This window comes from Vicugna pacos, chromosome 10 (assembly GCF_048564905.1).
Source record: "Vicugna pacos chromosome 10, VicPac4, whole genome shotgun sequence".
NCBI classification, from domain to species: Eukaryota; Metazoa; Chordata; class Mammalia; order Artiodactyla; family Camelidae; genus Vicugna; species Vicugna pacos.
The window spans coordinates 24,952,398-24,976,294 of NC_132996.1; positions in this window are offsets into that span (position 1 = coordinate 24,952,398).

Sequence of the window (23,897 nt, forward strand, 5' to 3'; positions counted from 1 at the left end):
GCTATTCTCTACAGATATGGAGCTTTCTTGCCTGGAATCTTCTCTTCTTTGCTCTCTGCCCATTTCCACCTGTCTAATGCCCACCCATTCTACAGATCTCACCTTAAAGCCACCTTCAATGTCCCTGATGGCTCCAGTCACATGCCACCTCTTCTTGCCACCTCTTGCTTGCTTGCTTGCTTTGAGGTTCCTACCACACACTGTATTTTCCTTGTCAAACCCTGGGCATGGTCTCCTTATTTTAATTACATGGCCCCATACTCCAGCCTTCTTGCTAGATTAAGCTTTGACAACAGGGGTCATATATGTCCTTCTGTTTCACCATGTCCTGGACAGGGCCTGATAAGTGCAAAATGCTCAGAAAGGCTTTGATCGTGTTCCCCCTTCCCACCATATCTTTTTGGTAGATTCAGAAGAGAGTCTTCTTGGTACCCTTCAGGCAATCCTAGACTCGTCAGCAAATGAATGATCTTGGCTGTTATTTTGTCTAATCCTGCATTTAATAATAGGAATTCCTTCCTGACATTCCTACTTCCCTGCCAGGGGATGATGCCATGTAATTTCCTACTGGGGCAGTTGGAAGTTAGTTAGGTTCTTCCAGGTAGAACTAAATACTAGAGGCAAGAAAGGAATTTTATATGCAAAAGCGTCAGAGTTAGTCCAGCTGTGTCTCATTGGAGGCCAGACTGTCCCCTATGGGAGATGTTCTCAAGCCCTAGTGGCAAGAAGGCCAGTCTGCTGGTAACGAGGGACTCAGGTCAAGCCAACTCATGTGTCTAGGTCCCTCTCAATTGCCACCATCCTGCTTTGCATCCTGTGGCTGCCCCTTCTTACTTAATGGGAGCTATCATATTTTAAGTACCTCACATCATGGATTCAATTTTCTGAGAATTTCATCCCAGAAATTGGGAGGCAATGAAATGTGGAAGAACAATCATTGTCTTCGGAGCCAGCCAGACTAGGTTTGGTTTTCACTGTCTTGTTTAATATGATGTGGTTAAAAACTCTGGCTCTGGAGTTAGGCAGAGCTAAGTTCAGATACTATTCTACCTTTTCCTGCCTCTGTGACTAAGAACAAATTACCCAACTTCCCTGAGCCTTCATTTTCTAATATGCAAAATGGGGACAATAACACCATCCTCACTGACTTTTGGTGACAAATGATAAAATACATGTTTAGCTGCAAGTAACAAAAACTCAAAATGGCTGAAACACTAAGGAAAATTTGTTATCTCCCAGAAGAAGAAGTCTAGACGTAGGGAAGATCTAGGATTAGTTAGTTCATCAAGGACTCAGATTTGTCCTATCTTTATGCTCTTCCAGCCTCAACTAGTAGGCTTTCCTAGGCTGGCCTTCTTCATGGTCATAAGATGACTACACAGTTCCAGACATCACATTCTGACACTGCAATATGCAAAAGCACAAGAGGGTCATCTCTTTTGTGTTTTTTTAAGAGTAAGCAAACCTTTCCCTGGTGTTGTCATAGAATACATTGTCTCTCCCCTCGAAGTCTTTACATATGCTACTTCCTCACTGATGCCCCCTCTCACATCCTTGGCCAGAGCTGGGTCACAAGCCTGCTCTAATCCAGTCACCGACACAACAGAATAGGCTCACCATGATTGACTTGGCCAGTCATACTGAAGATCTAGTCCCTTTTTCTGAGGGATGGATATCTGAACAAAACTCAGAATCTGTGAAGGTGTAGGATGCTTGTTGTATAGACAACCAACAGGTTGTGTTACAGTATGGAATCTGGCATTAAATATACGTCAGCTATTGTTGTCACTAACTCTTAGTAACTGTGTAAACATATTCAAGTTGTGTCTATCCTAGAGTACCTATTTTCTCATTGGTAAATGGGAATAGAATTAACTAATTTGTTGGATAGTTATAAAAATTAAATGAGATGGCATATGTAAAGTCTTTGGTGCTTAGTAAATGTAGCTATTTATTAGAATCGTACATAATTATTGCCAGAGGACTTGGACAGCAGGCTGAGGTCTCCCACAAAGGTTTCTGGGGTTGACCTTAGCCTGAAAAAATCAAAAGCATGAGCACTAGAAGCAGTTCGTATTTAATGTTCTATAGTTGTGATTGTGCATACTAATTTGCTGACCCTAATTCTTCAGGAACAGTTACTTAGGCCCAGTAGTTCTCCCTTTGTGTCAGGAGACCCTGTAAGACAATGATTCCTGCCAAGTGGCTCACTGCTCTGGTGCTCTTGCCCCTAGAGGGCACTGGAGGCCTCCCCTACTCAAGGGTTTGATGGCCTAAGACCAATAACCCATCCACCACCAAGAGTAGATCTCACTTCTTGGCCTTTGAGTCCTCAGTTTAGGAAGGGAGCTTGATGGGCAAGAACCATCGTCTCCACAGCACCTGGGACTATAGCTTTGGCAGACCCAAGTTCCCATCCCAGCTCTCCCACTAGCAGCATGACCTTAGGCAAAGCTCTTTACCTCTCTTTGAATATCATGTTCCTCCCCTGTAGAATGGGGGTAATAATATAAAATCCATTTCATATAGTTATGGTAAAGGTTAAATTAGATGGTGGCTATACATAATTCTTGTCAAATTGAGTGAGGCTGTGGTGCCTGTGTTCTTATAAGTACTCAATAACTATCTGCTGATTGATTAGAGGAGGTAAATTCGTGCACATATACACTTAAAGACAGGGATAATTAACCTGTCCAATGCTTATACTTTTTCAAACTAAATTTTCCCAGCAGAGATAGAAATTAGCCTTATCCCAGTGTTTACCCATGATGATGTTGAAGCTCAGAGAATAAGATCTCAGTCTGGATCACAAAGCAAGTTAATGGCAGAGCAGAGATTTGAACCCATGTCTCTCTGATGCCAAAACCCATCCGCTGACCCATCTTTCCCCCTTAACCTGCTCAGTTAACGACACCCCCCACATCCCTCCTCACAGTGATCTCTCTAGCCTCTGAGTTCCTAGAGCACTCATTTGAACCTCTTATTTGTTCACACTTATGAGGACATCCAGTTAGCCAGGCCGTAAACCTGGACTCACCCTGGATCCTTCCCTCTCTCTCACTGCTTATGGCTAATAGGTTATTAAGGTCTGTCAATTCTACATTTTAAATGCCCTGAAATTGTTACATGCTTTTCTCTTCCCACTACCACCACCCTGTTTCAAGCCTCCACCATCTCTCCAAGTAATGCAGCCTAGAGTAATGCAGCAGCCTCTTAACTGGCCTCTCTGCTCCCATGTCATCCTCCAGAATGACATTTCCAACAAAGAAAACTGATTGTGTCACTGATACACCTAAAACTCCTTCAGAACAGGTGGCCCTGCTGACCTGTGCAGCTTCATCTTCCATCACTCTCCCTTCAAATTTTGGTCACTGATTGATTGGAATGACCTGCCATCCCTGAAGAGACATACTGTCTCTTCCCTCCAAGCCTTTGCATATGTTACTTCCTCTGCCAGGATCAGTGTCAACCCCTCTCCCATCCTTGCCTGGAAAACCCCTAGTCATCCTTCAGGATGAGGTTTGGGAAAGCATCTCCTCTTTCTCCACCTCCTACCCATGACTCAAGTGATCCTGAAGCACCTTGCACTTACTTCTCTCACTGCACTGATATCCCTGGATGGTGATTGTCTTCTACTTCTCCGTCTTTCCCACTAGATTGTAAGACCATGAGTTGAGGGCAGAGTCCCCCAATTTATTCATTGCTCTACCTTCAGATAAGTAGCATGTTGAAATATTATCACTGCACCGAAGTCTTATCAGTGAAGGAGAGCTCTGCAGTTTCTCATGAAGTTGCCATGGGTGTCATGTGGAGCCCCAGAACGCACCACATTCACCTTCCCTCCTTCTTTACCCGCAGAATCCCAACCATAACAAAATAGCATGATGACTTACTTCCTTGGGAGGCTTCCAACAAGTGGAGCATTTCAATAAACAAACAATAAAAGTGTGGAACAAATGGGAGAGGGAAATGTAGGCCCTCAAGAGGAGGATTGAAATCAGACTTGGCAAGAGGCTGTGAATGCTTCTAAGGCCAACAGATTTATGATTGGGAATTTTGTGTTTCCACATGGACCTTGCTTGCCTCTATTATGCTAACAGGCTGAGCTGGACATAGAGTGAAAGTGATTTGGAGGAGATAGGAGACCTAGATTCATTTGACTTGGAAAGAGCTTTCAGTTTGTACATTCCTTCTTTAAGCATAGGGGTCCTGAATGGTCTTAGGGGGGTATAGATGCCTTTATGCACATGTGTGCTCTCTCTCTGCTCTCTGTCTTCCTCTCTCACAACACACACACACACACACACACACACACATCTATATGCAAGGATTGATTTTTTTAAAAAACTTCGTCACATTCTTATGCTTCCCCCTCAAAATTAGATAGATAGATAGAAAAGAGAACCATAAGCTTTTTTATTTTTTCTGGAGCTCAGGAGGATTTAGGCATTTCAGATTCTCTTATTTTCCTGAGCCTAACCAAATGTCTCCATTCCAAGTCTCTACAATTCCATTCCTTCCCATTCACACCCTAACTTTCATCTAAGAAATCTGGGGAACCTATGAATTCCACTAGTATTATAATTCTGCAGCCACAGGATCAAAGTTTGGGTCTGATTTTCAATAATATTAGTCCTGAAGCGATAACAGGTAAAAATAATTATTTTAAAACCATACTAGAAACTCTTAGTTTCTCTGAATGTGCCTAGAACTGAGAGTTTAGAACTTTGAGCTTGTAAATTTCTTTCAGTAGGCATTCCAGTACAATCAGAAGCATCCAACCCATCTCAAAACCCTTGTAGTCACAATTCCCACCATAACAATCACTTCAGCAGCAATTTGGTCTCCCAAGGACTGGCCTTCAACAGACATTTCATACCAGGTACTCACAGTGATAGTTTAAGTAACTCTTTTGCTGTTGCAAGTCATGGATTACTAGTTACAGGAAGAGGCAGTCCACCAGGGCCCCCAAAGTTCCCTGTACATCCTTGTTGAGTGTGTCAAACTGCAAGGCCTAAGTATGCCCAGACCCTGGGTTATTTCTGTAGCTAGTCTAAAGGCAGTTAAGTAGGTCACAGTAAGCACAGCATGATGGCTGTACAACTATTCACTCCCTAGGGGAAGGAGACTGGCTCATTGGTTGCTTGCTATAAAAGGTTCCGAGCCCTTGACCAGGTATGCTCAGTGACAGTGCAACTCCACTGCTTGTGTAGCTGCCAACTGGGCCCATTGTCTTGAAGGCCAGGAAGCCAGCTGTACCATGGTATTGCTCCTCTGTTTTGGTGCTGGAAATAAACTGTCTTTCTCTGATCCACTGAACTTTCAGGACCTGTGAAGTGTGGCAAACCAACTTGGAGTCCTGTTACACCTTGCTATCCTCCATGAGGTTAGGGTTCTTCCCTGACACTGCATCCCATTTTCCACTGGCAATGAGGTCATCGCTGAATTCAAGGCCAATCTTGTCATAGAACAATCCCAGAGTCCCATGTTTGAGAGTCTGTATCCCACAACCACTTTCCATGTCAACTACTTTATCAGCCAGTGTCTAGTCAGAAAAACAAATCATTCTAGATCTGTGCTGTCTAGTACAATAGCCGTCAGCTACATGTGGCTATTTACATTTAAATTATTAAAATTAAAAGTAATTAAAAAGTCAGTTCCTCAGTCACACTAGCCACATTTCAAGAGCTCAGTAGCCACATACGCCTCGTAGGTACTGTATTGGTCAGCACAGTTAGGACATTTCTATCATCACAGAACATTCTATGGGACAGCACTACCCCGGATCACTTCAGGCAGAAAGAGACTTAAAGCAGGAAACTGTTGGGCATATGGGAGTAGCCCAAGGAATAAAGGGCTTAGAAAGGTTAGAAACAAAAAAGGAGATCAGGAAGGTGCCAACACTGCGGGACAAGTCAGCCCTCAGCAGGTACTGGTCCACTCGGGGTGCTGCTGCTGGAGGCACTGCCAAAAAGCAGGACAGAACCATGGCTTCTTCCCTCCACATGCCGTTCTCCAGCCAACACCTTCCATCTGGCAAGGGAGGCTTAAAAAAATGTCATTTGCAAGTTTTTATATTCCTGTAATACTAAGGGAGCAAAGAGGTGGGCATGTATCTTACAGCAAACAAATAACTGCAGAATAAGGGTTTTATCCATAATAATATTATTAGGAGATGCCAGGACTCCCACTCTGTAGCTCACATCCATTCCCTTATCTCTAGCACCCGCCCTCTGCCCTTTATGTTCTAGCTACACAGAATTGCCTTCAATCCTGCTCTGAAAGCTTATGATCTTGATCCTCCTCAGATCTTGCATATACCATTGTGTCTGCCTAGAACACGCTTTCCCTTGCTCTTCACATAGCTGGCTATTCTCATCCTTTAGGTATGAGGTCAGATGTCACCTTCTCAGAGAGACCTTCCGTGACCTTGCAAACCTGCCTAAAATAACCTCTTTTCCCCTACCTCCTGCCCCAGCCATTCCCTATCAAGCCACCCTGTCTGTTTCATAGTCCTAGTTTCTGCTGGAAATTATCTTCTGTGTTTATTATCTGTCTCCCCTCACTAGAATGTAAGCTCCAGAAAGGCAGGGGCCTTGTCTGTCATATTTGGTACTGTGTTCTCAGCATTTAGAACAGTGGCTGGCATGTAAGAGGCCCTTCATACATATATGTTGCTAAATGAATAGTTTCCATCCATTCTTCAGATCTTTCCTGTCTCTCTAGTTGGGAGAGGCATTTCTGCTATGCGTTCCCACAGAACCCATACTTCTCCCATTGTGACACTTAAAACTGCTATAATTACTTATATCTGATCCCCGGCTGGACTTAAACTCCATCAAAGCAGGGACCATGTCTTTTATGTTCACAGTGCTTAGCACAGTGACTGAAATATATACCTAAAAGTGAGAAATTACTTAATGGATTTGGTCATCATATTGTTCTACCAAAGAGTTTGGGAGAAGATTTAGTGATGGGTATGTTGAAATTAGTTTGCTGAGAAGGAATATTTGAGTTTGGTCTTGAAGATAGTATAGGAGTTCCCAGTTTATGGTGAGAGGGTATGTTAAGGGAAGGATATTCTTGGGAAAGGGCAATGGAGAATAATAGGAAGTACAAAGGCACAAAAGCATGGAGCATCATTTTGGAGGGAAAACAGTGAGCTCTCTCATGTGGCTGCAGTGTGGGAGGCATGTTGATGGAGAAAATGTTGGAAAATAAAGCAGGAACAAGAGTTTGTGGCCAGAATCCAAGAGCTTGAAATGCAGTCCAAGTGGCCCTCTCTCTGGAGCTGGTGGCAGAATAACAGGTACAAACCTTCTGAAAAACCATTTGGAAATATACATCAGAAGTCATTAAAATGTTTCTATCCTCTATCCTAGTGATCCTATTCCTGGAGATTGTTCTTAAGGAATACTTTTTTAAAAGGCTGAAGTAAGCAATACACATTAAGATATTTATTGCATCATTATTGGAAAAAGTGAAAAATTGGAAAACAACCAACATTTCCAGCAGAGAGAATACCTAAATAAAAAGTGGTGCATTCATCCAATGAATAATAAATACACAGACTGCATGCTTGTCAGAATTTAGGTGGATTCACTCAGGAGGCCTGCTGGGCCCAGGGAGGGGAGAAGGTCCAACGTGGGCAGGAGATGAAGTGAAGGAATTAGAGTGGACCCCGGGTCAGCCCCAGCAAGGGCACAAGAAGAGGATCCACCATTAGGGGGCATTTCCCTTTGGTATCTCACTTAATCCTCACAGCAGTAGCAATCCTATGAGAGTGGTACTAATACCATCCCCGTTTTACAAAGACCTGAGGCTCAAAGGGACAAAGTGATCTGACCAGGGCCATTTAGCTTCGAAGGAGAGGAGCTGAGATTCCAACCCAAGTCTACGTGATGGCAGAGCAGTCAGTGCTTTCCTCTGCACCATGATGCCAGTGTCAGCAACGACTGTGTCATCTACAGAGGCATCTCTTTTACACGGCCCTAGCATCTTTCTTCAGTCTTGGGGAAATGGGGCCAAGACGGTGGATAACAGAGAATGGCAGTAAGTAGCAAAATGGAAAAAGCTGTGTGATACAATGCTGAACAGTAAGAATATGTAATTGTGTCAGTGATAAAAGCTGCCCCCCCACAAAAAGTTGTGCTCACAGTCAACAGCGGGAAGGGGCAAGAAGAAATGGAAACAGATAATGTATGAGTGGGTACACTTTCCTCTTTCTCCTGTTATCAAGGTTTCCAGTCTTATCACTGTATTATTTGCACAATAAAAACAAATTTACAATGAAAAATGAAAAGACAGAGAAAATATGAGCCCCTGGGGTGGCCCGTGGTCATGCCTTGAGTCCAGCTGCAACTCCTGGCCTTCTAAAGTAATTCTGACAGCAGCACTTCTAAAGAAGTCAGCTTTTTCTGGACAAAGGAGGGAAGGAGAGAAATGTAGTGCATGACCTGTGGCAAGAGGCCCCTGGTCCTTTGCCATCATGCTTCAGATGTTCGTGTCATTGCTGTATTAATGTGATGCTCTCACTGGGGCTGGGGAGGTGTGGCTGTGATCAGGGTTTCCCAGCCAGACCTCTTTGCACCTGATAGCTGTCACTGTTCCTTGTTCATTTTTATTGTTGGCTCTCCCGCCTGGGGCTTGGGTTTGGCCTTGCTGGAGGAAGGGCCAATCCAGGATTCTCTCTGATTGAAGGACAGAGGCCAAGGTGGCCTCAGCCTGCAAAAAGAACCGTGAAACAGCAACATCCATGCCTGGGGTTCAGAGCTGGGGCCCAGAGAGTCTTCTTTAGTTCATGCTCACACTCCCTATCTCACTCGACTTTATTCTGTCCTGTAGATCACCATTCCTTTCAGGATTCCATGTGTTTGCCCGTGCTGTTCCTTCAGTCTAGAGTACCTTTCCTGGTGCTTCCTGACAGAGCTTAACCCTATCCATCCTTTAATACCACTTCCTTGATGAAACTTTTCCCAGTCGCCTTTTGGGGAATGAATCATTCCCTCCTCTGAATCCCAGAGCACTTGATTTGTATCTTTCCTATGGCAATTGTGTTTTTCCGCGGTATGTTATAGTTATTTATGTCCAGGTCTGTTTCTCCCACTAAATGGTGAGCTTCTCAAGGTGGCCAAGGAATATGTCTTATCCAACTCTGATTCCCACACAGCGTGGCCAATGTCTGGCATATGGTAGGTGCTCAATCAACATGTGGAATGACATTCAATTACAACAACTGAGTTCTTCCTCTTTCTGTGTCATAGACTCTCTGGGGAAGCTGTTGAGATTGTAGGCAGATGACCAATTGGTTTTATGTACATTTCTTCCCTGTGATTTTGAAAAGGGCAGGAAGAGGAAGAGAGCTAAAGCTATCTGTGGATCCATATTCCGGAGCTTTCAGCCAGGGGTCCTTAGAGAGTATAATAATATGAATAATAACTAACATGTGCATAGACTTATACCTTCACACCCATTAACTCTGCTGGGTCTCACGAGGACTCTAGGACATAGGCTGGGTAGGCAATATTTGGTTTGTCCCAACATTACAGCCAGGGAACCCAAGGCTCAGAAAAATGAAGTGATTTGCTCAAGATTACATCAACTCAAAGGAGACTCAAACCCAGACCTGTTAATTTCAAATCACACGCTTTTAGGATTGCAGAGGTGACAAAAACACAGACTCTCCTCCTCTCAATAAATGTTCACAGAATGAAGGAAGGGAGCCCGTGGTTTAACCCTGAGAAGTTGTACCTGCATCAGAACCCAGTTGTTATCCTCATGCCTCTTTATTTACTCATTTAAGAGTCTTGCTCCTCAAAGTTAGGAACCATGCCTTCTCCCTGATTTCTCTCCCCACAGCTCAGGTCTTTGGCAAGCCCGTCACTTTTGCTGGGTCTTGGTTTCCATGTTTGTAAAATGCGGAGGCTGAGCTAGAAGTTTAAATTGGGTCACTTTCCCACCAGTGCCCAGCACAGAACCTGGCCCACGGTTTCCATCACCGTCCCCGTTGACGACTCTCAGCTCCAACACTAGAGGCCTCCAGGACTCCAGCTGACATGATGGAGTGTGTACCCTGCACGTTGCAGCCTCTCCCCAGGCTGGCTGTGGAAACCAAGCCTCCTCCAGACAGCAGGGCTGCTCTGCTCACACGGATCAAGTTGGGAGCCTCATTAGTCATGTCAGATGACATAGTTAACACTTGGGGCCGGCACAACCAATTCATCAAAAGCTCCTATGTGCCTGGCTCCATCGCTGTAGCTGAGGAACTACTGTATGTGGAGCAGGCAGCACATCAGAGGAGCAGAGCCAGAGTGCTTCCAAATTGGTTTTGATTAATTGCATGGACATGTCTTTAATTGGTGCCAGGGTAGCGGCCAGAGAACTTATGGGAAAGCAGGATGTTATGCTTTCATTCCCTGAAGTCCCATAAAGCAATGAAAGATGAGGAACAGAATCACTGCTCGTTGAAAATTTATCGACCGTGCAGACCCAGAAAACACAAATAACTATCTGAATCGAAACCTAACCTCATTTTCCCAACTCAATGGAAGCCATGCATGTTCCCCTCTGTGCCCCTGTCTGCCTGCTGAGATGTACAACTGAGTGGAAGGTGTGATTTCTAAGAAATTAGTGCTTTAGCTTGGAGACGGCATACTCAGCTTTCCCAGATGGACGCAGAGGTATTTGGGAAGGCCCCTCCCCTCAAAAACATCACTCCCTCCAGCCCATCACCATCCTGTGAGCTGATGTCAGGGGCTGATCCACTTTGGGTGAAGTATTCATTCACACATTCATCTTTCTTTTCCACCTTTGGAAATTTATTTTGAGTGTGTCCTAAATACATAGCACTGTTTTGGTGTCATGGTGGGGGGGATACAGAAGAGAGACAAGAACAGGCCTCTCCCTCAGGGAAAGTGTTATCTAGGAGAAAAGACAGGACAGGTCCACAGGTGAAGTAATGCACGATGGGCACATCACAGAGTAGATGAAGCATTGGCATCAAGAGGAAGTGGGTTCAAATCTCAGCCCTGATTCTTATCACTGAGCCACCACCAGTGTCACTCCATTCTCTGAGTTTTAACTACAGAGTAGGAAAATAACATGGCACGTGGTGGTCATGAGGCTTATAAGACAGCAGAACTGAAGGAATACAGTATAGGGCCTGGCACTGATCAATAAAGGGTTCCTAATTCTGGATAAATGTCACCAGGGCGGAGAAAGTGCTATGTGAGAGTTCATGTTTTCATGGAGCAAATGTTTACCGATCACAGACTCTGTACCAGGCTTTGTGCTGGGCATTAAGGATTTAGACAGGAAGCTCTGCTCTTGACAAGACTGAGGTCCACTAGGGACTAGCAATGCTATAGTACTGTAAGAATGGCAAATCATTACAGGTGGTGCTGACAGAAGTCTGCTCTGAGTCAATGGGGAGGAAAGGAGACAGCGGTCACTTCTACCCAGGGAAAAGAAATAGGGTAGATTTGCCCAAAGAGGTGATGCTTGAGCCAAGTCCTAAAAAATGAGAAGATTTTCATTTGCAGATAAAGCACAAAAGGGTCTTCCATGCACAATACCACTGTGTTCTTTTTGGTCCTAGAACAAGCAATGGTTATCCCCTAGGATCTTGGAATCAGCTGCTCTCTTTGTATGGAAAGTTCTTCCCCTAGATTTTCCCAAAGCGGACCCCTTGATATTTATAACCTGGTATTTTCTTATGTATTCCTTTGTTTATTGTGTGTCTCCCCCACTAGAATGGCAGGTCCAAGAGAACATGAGATCTTGGCTATCTTTTTCTCCACTCTGTGTTGCCTGGCGTAGTGTAGGTGTTTGGTACAATTTTGTTGCCCAAATAAATAAATAAACAGCAGGAGGCACAAGAGGGCATACTGCAATCAAGGAATCATAAGCACACTGCCTGGTGCACAGTGGGCATTGGCTTATTTTTTCTCATAAAATTGAACAACAAGGAATACATAAAGCATAGGCTGGAAGAACTGAGGTGGGAGGTAACAGAGGTGGCCTCTGAGCCTTGAAGGCCAAGAATGATGATCATGTGATGGGGATGTTGGGAAGGATCAGGAGGATTAAATAAGACAACTTTTAAATCTTTTCCAACCTTGGACTTCTCAGACTTCCTCCCAAACAAATCATCTTGCAGGTCTCCTCACTCATACCCCTCCTTTCTACTCCACCCTGTCTGGAGCTGTAAGGACATCTAACACACCATTTCCTACCGATGTAAATCATGGACTGATGTATGATGCTCGTTCTCATTTTTTACCATCCCTCAGGTGGAGATGGCCGCATAACTCAGGGTGGAGGCCCCAAGCAAAGGCAGCCTTTCCACAGGGTGGCAAATAAGGGCGAACTGTTTACCCACCAGCACCTTCCTGGCCCTGCTCCCGGATAATTTTATGTCCTCTGGTCCTGGATCTGCTCCTTAGTTGGATGCACCTCAGTTCACTTGCTGGAGCACTGATGTGTGACTGTTTAACTGCTGCTGCTTCCTGTCCCAGGGATCCTGGGCCTCAGGGAACATGGGAAAGAGACAAGAAAGAGGGCTTTATATGAGGTAAGCTTTGACAGTCATAATAAAGGCCAAAAACTAACTTACACTTACACAGTGCTTAACAATTTACAAAGCTCTAGAGAACTCCTATTCATCCTTCAAGACCTTGCACAAATATTACCTCTTTTCACCCACCTTCAACTCTCCCCTCCACACTTTGTAAAATCTCCATTATAGCCCTTATTACCTTGTAATGAATTTATTTGTGTATGTGTTTCATTTCCTTCATTAAACAATCAGCTCCTTGGGAGCAGATCTCTTCTCTCCCAGTAAAACCCATTTCTTTCTTAGAAAGTAATTTTTATCATACATATTTTTCTAATTATAGAAGTAATATTTGTAGTTATAATGATCAAGAATTTTATATTTAAAAAATATAATGAAGAAAATTTAAAATCACCTGTAGTTTCATCACCCAGATAAAACTACTGGTAATATTTTGAGTATATCTTGAGCCTTTGTTTACCATATAGAAAGTAAAAATGGGAATATATAATGCGTGTGGTTTTACAATCTGGTTTTAGTATCTATCCTATTGTGAACATAAAAACATCATTGACAACTCTTCAGAAACATCATTTTCAAATGGCTGCATTATTTCATTTAATGAGTATACAATTTACCTGACAGTTTCCTCATTGTGGGATATTTGGGCTAGTTACTCCTTTTTACTGTTTTACAAATAAAATGAATAGCTTATATATAAATCTTTGTTTGCATCTTTGACTATTTCCTTAAGAAAGATTCCTAGAAATGGAATTTCTTGGTCAACCGGTTTAAAATCTAAAGGTTATTGATGTTCATTGCCAAACTGCCCTAAGAAAGTGATACTAATTTACAATTCCACCAACAGATGATGTGCCTGTCTCACAGTGCCCTGATCCGCATTAAGTATTATCACATTGGAATCTTTACCAAGTCCAGTGTTCTTTTCACAGCACCCCTCATGGTGAGAAATATTTATTAAACACAGCAAAAAATTATTCAACCACACTTAGAGTTGTCTTCTTCCAGCATATCAACCTTCAAGGGTATATTTAGTTGAACAGTGCTTCTGCTGCTTTAAACATTTCTACAATTTTGATTTGAAAATTGCCCACAGAGCAGACAACCCATTATTTTGTATCTGAATTGCAATACAATTCTGTCTTTGGGGGATTTTTTTTTTTAAATTTTTGGCAACAATCAAAAGCCATTTGGAACTCATGGTAAACGAGGAGAGGTGCTGCAGCTGGGTTTGGGATCAGAAATGAGGTGTAATATTACAGTAATGAGATTGAGGTATTTTTGTGACTTGTAAAGGGGAGTCCCCCAGGAGTTCTTGGGCAGTAGTGGCATCATCAGAACAAGTGCCAGGCCTCCCAGCACGACCATTCCAAAGTGGCTACACGCAGGTGGAGATGCATGAGTCTAGCATGTGTAATCATGGAAACTCCTCTCGTGACTTCATCGTTATTCCGTTATAGCTCCAGGTACAAGTGTCAATTTACTTCAGAGCTGATGCTGTTCCACTTTCTCTCTTCATCAAGCCCACTTGGGCCTGATGTGACTCTAAGACAAGACCTTAGAGGGCCAGCTGAGGGGGAGGAGGGACCACGGCCTGGCAATGGAAAGAGCCTTCAGACTGCAGTCAGAAAGACCTGGGTCTGAGCCTGGCTCTGCCTTTTACCAGCTGCATGTTAGGCCTCATTTGTAGAAGATCTTACTTCACAGGATTGTCAGGAGAAGTAGAGAATATGTAGAATCACACAGACATTGACACATAACATACACACACAGAAAATAGCTAACACGTATTGGCATTTACTCTGTGCCAAGTACCATGCTTTATATACATGTAGCAAACCCTGATGTTCTGCTACCCAGAAGCCATTTCTCTCTTGCTACCTCCCACCACAGCTCCCTGATACTCAAGGGTGATTATGTGGTGCAGTTCTGGCCAGCGAGATTGAGGTAGAACCTTGCAGGGAGTTACTGGCAGGGCTTTTGTTAAGTCTGGAGTGTCTTCTCACCCCAACCTCTTCCTGCCTTGAACTTGGGGATGAAGGTTGGACACCATAGCTATCTTGTAATCAAGATGGAAAAGCCAAAGGAGCACCTCTGGGATTCTTGTTATGTCAGAAAGTAACTACCAATTTGTTTGTCAGTGTTAGTTATTATTACTTGCGGCTAGTACACACGCATAAAAAGTGTCCACATTATAATAGATGCTCTATAAAATGTTTCCATTTAACACTCATATTCAAATATAATTCCTCCATCCTGAGAAATAATGATATAATTGATGATCATCTCATATATATGCAGTACCTGACAATTTTCAAAAATTTTCACATCACTTTGTTATTTGATCCTTATAACCCTGCAAGGAAGGCAACTTTTTATCCTAAAGATCCTTTTAAATTGCAATATTTAAGAAGTATTTTAGCATACTTACATGCTACCTATAGGCTTCTCTTCTCTTTTTTTTTTAAATTTTTTGGGGGGGGCATAGTTAGATTTATTTATTTAATTTTAGGGGAGGTTCTGGGGATTGAACCTAGAACCTTGTGCATGGTTAAGCATGCACTCTGTCACTTGAGATATACCGTCCCCTGAGTTTTTCTTCTTTTCTTCCTTTTCCTCTTTCTTCTTTCCTTCCATGCCAATTCTGGGCCTATTTTTCTCAGACCGACGCCCCAGCGTTCTGCTCTGCTCTGCAACACAGGGAGGTTGATCAATTCAGGCTGCAAATCCAGGCCCCAACTTTGGCTAAGGGGAAGTCCTAGCAGGAGATTGAGGGTAGGTGGGTGGGGGAGGAAGAGGCCAGAATGTTTCTTATCCTCCCCATCTGCTTTGGGTGGCATTTCTAGCTACACATTTTTCATGGCTCCTGCTCCCCCTGATAGGCCTGCTAAGGTTCAGGCTTCTGATCACCTAGCCCCTGGCTTCTGTCTCCTGTCTCCCTGGCCCCTGGTGACACTGCCTCCTCTCTCTGCCACTTTGCCTTATGGGTAGCAGTAGTTTCCTGCTCCAAGCTCTGAGATGCCTCTCTGTCCCCATCCTATCACCTGTGTATCCAATCCACCTCATTAAGATCCCTCTGCTGTAAATACTTGATGTATCTTCTTTTTCCTTAGTTAGACTCATTGATTCACAGTACCTTTTTAGGGCATCCACTCAGGGCCAGGCTCTATAAAAGATGCACAGGGCAAGAGGTGCTCCAGTCTAAGAAGTAAAGTGAAGTCTCAGAGTATGCCAGTCTCTGCTGAGACATCCCCAAACTCAGCAGAAGTTACAGGTAAGCCCTGCATGGCCTGGGCTTCCTCCTTCTTCCAGAGGCAAGCCAAAGACAATGTGCAGGACGCTTGGTATGTCCCCTTCACTGCCCATTGCATGAGTGAGCTTGAGGGCGCTTCTGGATGGTGGCAGGAATGCCTGCTGGCTTTCACATCCTCCCAGGCAAATGCTCCTACCAGGGGTTCTCAGTCTCGGGAGAGTCCAGCTCCACCACCTACTTCTTTATTCCCTCCCATTCTCTCCCAAACAGCCTTACCTGGGAAGCAGGGAGAATCTTTTCCAGAGTATTTGCTTCAGCAAAATGCCAAAATTATCCATAAATGCTAATCAGGGAGGGAAGTCAAAGTTACCAAGTTTACTTTAGAATGCCTAGATATCTTGCATGGGATTTTGCAAACAGACTGAACACAAAACCCATTTCCCCATTTAAAGTTTCATGGCTCTGTCAATTTAGACAACCATTCTGAGCCTCAGTTTTCTTATCTATGAAATGGAGACAATAAATGTCTTCCTCACATAATGATTGTTTCTGATTTGGGAACTTCCAGAAACATGGCCAACGATCCTAATATAGATGACTTCCCCATCCCACCCCCTGCTACAGATACATAGAAATGCTGGATGAACTATAACAAACATGTTCTGTTTTTATTGCCACATTTGAAAAATATAAAGAGAAACCCCCGGATATCAGAAATGAAAAACTCAAAGCCAGAACAGGGTGCAGGTGATGCGCCTTAGCAGCCGCAGGGGTTTCACCCTTAGCTGTACACCCGAGAGTTGCAGGCCAGGGTTCCAGTGTGCACTAAGGAGCAGGAGAGGGGGCTTCAGGCCCAGACCAGCGAGAAAGTGGGAACCGAGCCCTCATGAAGCCCTGACATTGGAAACTCTGCCCCTTTCAATGAAAAGAAGATTGGAAAAACTGTCCCCCAGGGTTAGAGAAGTCCAAGGAAGCTTGATATCTGAAGAGACCTTGGGTAGGGAAGAAATGACTCTCATGAGAGACAGAAATCCTAGTCTCTGCCAAGTGCATGTAGAGGTTTAAATTTACTCTACCTGTATGTACAGGTCCCTACTGAGATAAATTAACATAAAAATTGGTCCAGACCTTAAAATTCTCAGGTTAGGGCTGAAGTAAGACCTATTAAAATTCTTAGGTTAGGCTGAAACGAATTCAAAACAGCTCTGCAGGGATACTTAAAAAGGCAAGGCTTGCAGAATCCACTAGAAAAAACAATCCCTGAAGAAGATGCTCACAAAAGGTAACAAACCACATGAGAAAAGAAATGTGCAAAATGGAGAGTCAACCAGCACAACAAACTAGAGATAAGGGTAAAAACAGAACCATTTGAAAGAGACTATGAACTGGGATGATTAAATAGATATGAGAAGCAACAGAAGCCATAATAAAGGAACAGAATAGTATAAGGGAAAAGAGTTGGGACATTTGAAAAAGAACCATATAGGACATATTGAAATGAAAAACATAGGCACTGAAATTAAAAATGAATTAGAAGAAGATAAACAACAAGTTTATACTGAATAGCACAAGGTACTATATTCAATATCTTGTAGTAACTTATGGTTAAAGAGAATATGAAAATGAATATATGTATGTTCATGTATGACTGAAGTATTGTGCTGTACACCAGAAATTGACATAGCATTGTAAACTGACTATACTTCAATAAAAATAAATATTAAAAAAAGAAGAAGAAACAAATTAGAAGGGACATTTGAGGAAATCACTCAAAATGGAGTAAAAAAAGAAAGACAGATATAGAAATCCTGAATAAGAGTTTAAGAGATATGAGGGATAAAAAGAGAACCTCAAGCATATGTCTAATAGGAATTCCGGAAAGATTTACTAGAGGGAATGGCAGAGAATCATTATTAAAAATATTATAGCTATGTAAGTCAGGGTTCTCCAGAGAAATAGTACCAACAATTTCATAACTAGTCATATCCTGATGAAACTGCAAAAACACAAGGCAAAGAGAAAAATATAAAAGCCCTCAGTGGAAAGGGACAGGTTACCAAAAGGGACGTTAACTACCACAGCAGCCTTCCAATCAGCAGCAATGGAAACCAGAAGAATTTCTCTCCACAGTTAAATTCTTGAGTGATAACCAGATTTTCAGACAAGCAAAGACAATGAGTTTACCTTACAAAACCTTGCTTAGAGAATACTAATGGATATACTTCAATAAAAAGAAAATTAAGAAAAAATAAGTTAGATGTAAGGAGTAGAGTGCAGGTGAGGTTCTCAAGTCAGATCACGTTAGCCCAAAGAGCCGACTTAAAATCCCAGGAATTTTGAGAACTAGTTGCTAAACACAGTTATTGCTAAAAGCTAAAACCTGTTAACTTACAATTAAATGAATTATTTTTAAAATAAAGGTAAAAAAATCCTCACAATATATCACTGCTTAATTATTCTTCCACAGTTTTGCTATTATCTATGCTCTTGGGATTATTTCTATCTCCTGCATCTATATGGTAGAAATACTACAGAACAGTGTGCTGCTGTGCCTCTTTTCCCATGCTTAGATCTGAGTGATGTCACCTTGGTAACTTGAGCATTTGTATTCCAGAGATCAACAAATGCTACAAACCAGGGCTCCCATACCCCTACCACGTGAAACTGGTTGTTAAAGATCTATCAGCACACCACTGAGTATAAGAAATAATGGTTTCCACTGGTGGGTATATATCCAAGAGAACTGAAAACATATGTCCACAAAAATACTTGTACACAAATGTTCGTAGCAGCGTTATGTATAACAGCCAAAAAGTGGAAATAACTCAGATGTTCACCAACTAATGAATAGATAAATAAAATGTGATTTATCCATACAATGGAATATTATTTAGGCATAAGAAGCACTGAAGTACATGTTCCAACATGGATGAACCTTGAAAACATGCTAAGTGAAAGAAGCCAGACACAAAAAGCCAAATATTATATGACTCCATTTATATGAAATATCCAGAATAGGCAAATCCATATAGAGACACAACAGAGTCACGGTTGCTAGGGGCTAGGGAAGGAGGAATGGGGAGTGACTGGTAATGGGTAAGGGGTTTCTTTGGGGGATAATGAAAATGTTCCAAAATTAGATAGTGGTGATGGCTGCACAGTTTTGTGAATATGCTAAAAACTGCTGAATTGTATACTTTAAAAGGGTGAGCTTTATTGTACATGACTTACATTTTAATAAAAAGAAAGGACTAAAGAAGGGTTGACAAAGAAGTTGGTGTGCAGGTTTGTAAATCTAAATAAATACTGGCTGTTAAAATGTCCAATAGAAGAGGGTGAGTGGTTAAAAGTAAGTTGGACTAAAATACTAAAAGCCAAATGACTTGGAAGATAGGAGGTGGAAATTAGCATTAAGGAATTCTAAGGCTCCTGAAATCTTCACAATGAACTAGAGATAGTGACTAACTTAACAATGTTGGGTCAAGTATGCACATTAATAACCTAAGAATACCCCTGAAAGAATACAATTAGAATGTGTAACTTCCAAACCACTAGTGAGACTAAAAAGGAAGTAAAGAAAACAACCAATTAAAAGAGGGCAGGATGAGAGAATAAAGCAAATAAAACACATGGCAAATAGGTTAAAAAAATAAACAAACAAGGCAGGAGGGTATAGCTCAGTGGTAGTGTATGCTTAGCATGCACAAAGCCCTGGGTTCAATCCCCAGTACCTCCATTAAATAAATAAATAAACACATTTTAAAAAGAAAGCAAAAATTAGTATAAAAAAGATAGTAATACAGAAATGTTAAAAGAATGGGAGAAATATACTAAACAAATACTAAGTGAAACAATGCAAGAAGAGTAGTTTAAGTCAAAAAGCATTACTAAGGATAGACTCATGTGCTTTAATGATAAAAGAGATAGTTCACCAGGAAGATATAATGACCCAAAACATGTTTGTACCAACTGGAAACACTGCCTCCAAACATATAAGACAGAATTACAAGGAGAAATGGACAGGTCCACATAGTGGGAGATTTCGCCACATCTCCTTCAGCAGCTGATAGAGTAAGAAGACAAAATACTACAAGGCTATAGAAGATTTGAACAACACAAAGATCATTTTTCTTTCCGTCTTTCCACACTTTTGTTCTGGGCCTTGGAAGTTCCTCCTCCCTGCAGGTATATACTGAGTCAGTGGCTGAGCTGTGTGGATTCTCACTGTTCAGTGGGCTGGTTCCCTGCAACACACTTTCATCCTGGAGCTAGTTCTTTGCCTCAGGCTTTAGTTGTCTTGCCTGAACCATTGTAATTGGCTCCTAATTGATTCCCTTATACTTATGGAGAATTGCCCAAATGGCGTGTGGTTCAGTAGTTCCACGTGGACACTATAAATTTTATCTTTGGTTTAAGCCAGGCAAAAGTTACTGCAATATTTCAGTCACAGTGGAATCACTTTCACTGAACTGAGCTCTGATGTGAAGCTATCAGTTATTTGGAGGGATGGTAGAGACAAAATCCTGGGAAACTCCCTCTGGCTGGGATATTATTCCAGGCACATACAGTATCCTCTTTATGAGGAAACTTGGGAGGAAATATTCTGAAGTCTGTACTTCTTTTACACACCAGTTCGTACATATTTTATGGACACTAAATCATGTAACTGATATTTCCACTTTGCTAGGGTCACTAGGGAACTCACAGCCAAATTTGCTGGCTACTTATAAAAAGTACAGTAGTCTCCCCTTACCCGCTGTTTTTCTTTCCACAGTTTTAGTTACCTGTGGTCAGCTAAGGTCAGAAAATACTACATGGGAGATTCTAGAAATAAACAACTCCTAAGTTTTAAATTGCTCACTGTTCTGAGTAGCATGATGAAACCTCACGCTGCCTCATCTGTCCCATCCATGATCCCCAACCATTGATGTTGTCTGCTCCTGAAATCCAACCATAAACATTGTCATGGTTCTCAATGGTGCAATGTGACCTGCAGCAGATGACCCTCATCAATACATCAGGTCAATTGTAGCCTAATGATACGTCACAATGTTTGACACTCACCTCACTTCATCTTATCACGTAGAAAATTTACCATCTCACATCTTCACAAGAAGAAGTGAGGTGAGTACAGTACAATAAGATGTTTTGAGAAAGACCACACTGGCATAATTTCTATTACAGTATATCATTATAATTGTCCTATTTTGTTATTAGTTATTGTTGTTAATCTTTTCTGTGCCTAATTTATTAAACTTTGTCATAAGTATGTAGTATAGGAAAAAACATAGTATGTATAGGGTTCAGTTTATCCTTGGTTTCAAACATGCACTGGCATTATGAAATGTATCCCCTGAAAATAAGGGAGGGACTACTGTATACAGAATACTAATAGCTAATATTTATTGAGTGCTTGCTCTGAACCACACACTGTTCAAAATGCTTAAGATTGATTAATCTATTTAACCCTCATCTCATTCCAATGAGATAGGACCATTACGATTCCCATTTAAAGATGAGGAAATTGAGGCCCAGAAAGGTTACATAACTGGCCCAGCATATACAGCTAGCAAGATGGAAAGCCAGAATCCAGGCAGTCTTGTCCCAGAGTTCATACTCTTAACAACTATATGATATTAGCTTTTTAAGTCTTATGATATGCATGCCTGTGTGCTAATCATAACCAATAGCTCTATTAATTTCCTATGTTTATACCGTTGCTTCTGTCCAAGATGTATGAATAGGGATTAGATTTACCTTCTCTCTTGAAGCGGCTAAAAATCTGGACAAAACATATGAAACAATGATTTTTAAGACATTGGATATCAGGCAACTAAAGACAGTGATCCCTGAGATATAGGAAATAAATGAGGTAAGCTCTGTGATTGTCCCTGCTTATCTCCTAGAGAGAATTTCCAGGCCATGGTACCAAGAGAGTAAACCCAGGCAGAGCCCAATAGTTTCCCTGGGTTGAAGAGATGGAGTGAGCAATCTGGGGTGGTCAAGGTGGCACTAGTTCACAGGGAAGAATGTCAAAGAGAAGAGAGCTGCACAAAAAGGAAGCTATGGCTGTCTGCTAAGGGTCCCCCTCGAGTCTTCAGCGTCCGTGATGAAACTACCTGAGGTAAGAAAAAGAACCATCCAAAAGAATTAGAAGGAACAATTCTTGGAGGTCACATAGGTCCACTTCCTGTTCCCAACAGTTCCCAACATTCAGAGTGGCAAGGAATATTTCACAAGACATCAGATGGGCTTTGCCACAATAATGGGGCAAAATTAGCCCTAGGCTAATGTTTGCTCTGGTCCCACCTAACAAAGCTTAAAAGTAATAGCCAAAAGCTCTTTCCAAAAAGCCAAAGGGCCCATGTAGAAGGAGCCATAATGAGGAAAAAAGAATCAGTCAATGAAAACTGACCAAGATAGGTAGAAGGGACAGATAAGGATATTAAAATAGTTATGACTATATTCCATATGATCAAGAAGCTAGAGAAAAGAGTGAAATTGTTAAATGGAGACATGGATGATATAAAAAAAAACACAGAAAGATACCACTTCACACTCATTAGGATGGATATGGTGAAAAAAAAAAAGAAAAGAAAAGAAAAGTGCTGGAGACAATGTGGAGAAATTGGAATCCTCACCTCATACATTGTTGGTGAGAAAGTAAAATGGAGCGATCATTGTGGAAAATAGTCTGGTGGTTCCTCAGTAAGTTAAACATATAAAACCATATTGCCCAGCAGTTCCATTCCTAGGTAAATACTCAAGAGAATTAAAAACAGATGTTTAAACAAAAACTTGTACATGCATGTTCATAGCAGCACTATTCATACTAGTCAAAAAGTGGAGACGAGCTAAATGTCCATCAGTGGATGAACAGATAAACAAGCTGTGGTATATCAGTACGATAGACTATTATTCAGCCCTAAAAGGTAATGAAGTACTAACACATGCTACGACATGGATGAACCTTGAAAACATTATGCTAAGTGAAAGGAGCCAGACACAAAGGTTACATATTGCATGATTCCATTTATACGAAATGTCCAGAACAGGCAAATTCAGAGAGACAGAAAGGTGATTGGTTGCCAGGGGCTGGGGGGTAAGGGATGAATGGAGAGTGACTGCTCAATGGATTCAAAGTTTCCTCCTGGAGTGATGAAAATGTTCTGGAACTAGAGAAGTTTAATGGTTGCACACCACTGTGAATGTGCTAAATGCCACTAAGACTAAATGCCACTTTAAAATGGTTAAACTGAAAAATGTTAAAAAAATAAAAAATTAAAAAAAATAAAATAAAATGGTTAAACTGGTGAATTTAATCACAAATTTTAAAAAGCAATTTCCATAAAAGTCTGTTCTTTCATTCATCAAACATTTATTGAACAGTTCTAGGCAAGCTTTATTCTGAATGGAGGGAATAGAGAGAGAAATCAGATGAGGTCTTGGCTTTTGAGTTCATGGTTTGGTAGGGGAAGAAAAACATTCTGCAAACAATTAAGTTCAGTTAAGTGTTTTAGCTTCCTTGACGTAAGACTGGGCATTGTACATTGGGGGCTGCTTTACTGAGAAGTGGGGGATGGAGAGCAGCAACAGTAAGGCTGAGGCTTGAGTGTTGAGTAGGAGTTTGCCAGATGGATGGCAGCAGGGATGGATTCCAGGCAGAGGGTGTGACTTGAACAAGCTCAAAAAGCTGGTGTCAAAAGGCCTCCAGTTTTGAGCAAACTCCAAACTAAATAGCGCGTGCACAGCAGCATAGGTGGACTTCAGGACAGTGAGGTGACAGGTGGGTGACCACCCCTGTCTGGCTGCAGTAGGCGACATTAAGAAATGTTAGAGGAAAGACATGGACCTGACTGGATGTGAGGGTCAAAGGATGTGTGACTCCAAGTTTGGGCCACTTGGTGGGTGGTGGATATTGCCAGTCCCTAAGGCAGGTCTGCAAGATATTCTGTTCTCAGGGGACATCAAACCAGAATTTACACTCCTTATCTTATGTATTCTACTATTTTTAATCTTTGTTGTTGTTGTTATTTGAAACCTACATCCCTTTTCCTCGGGCTTCCTCTG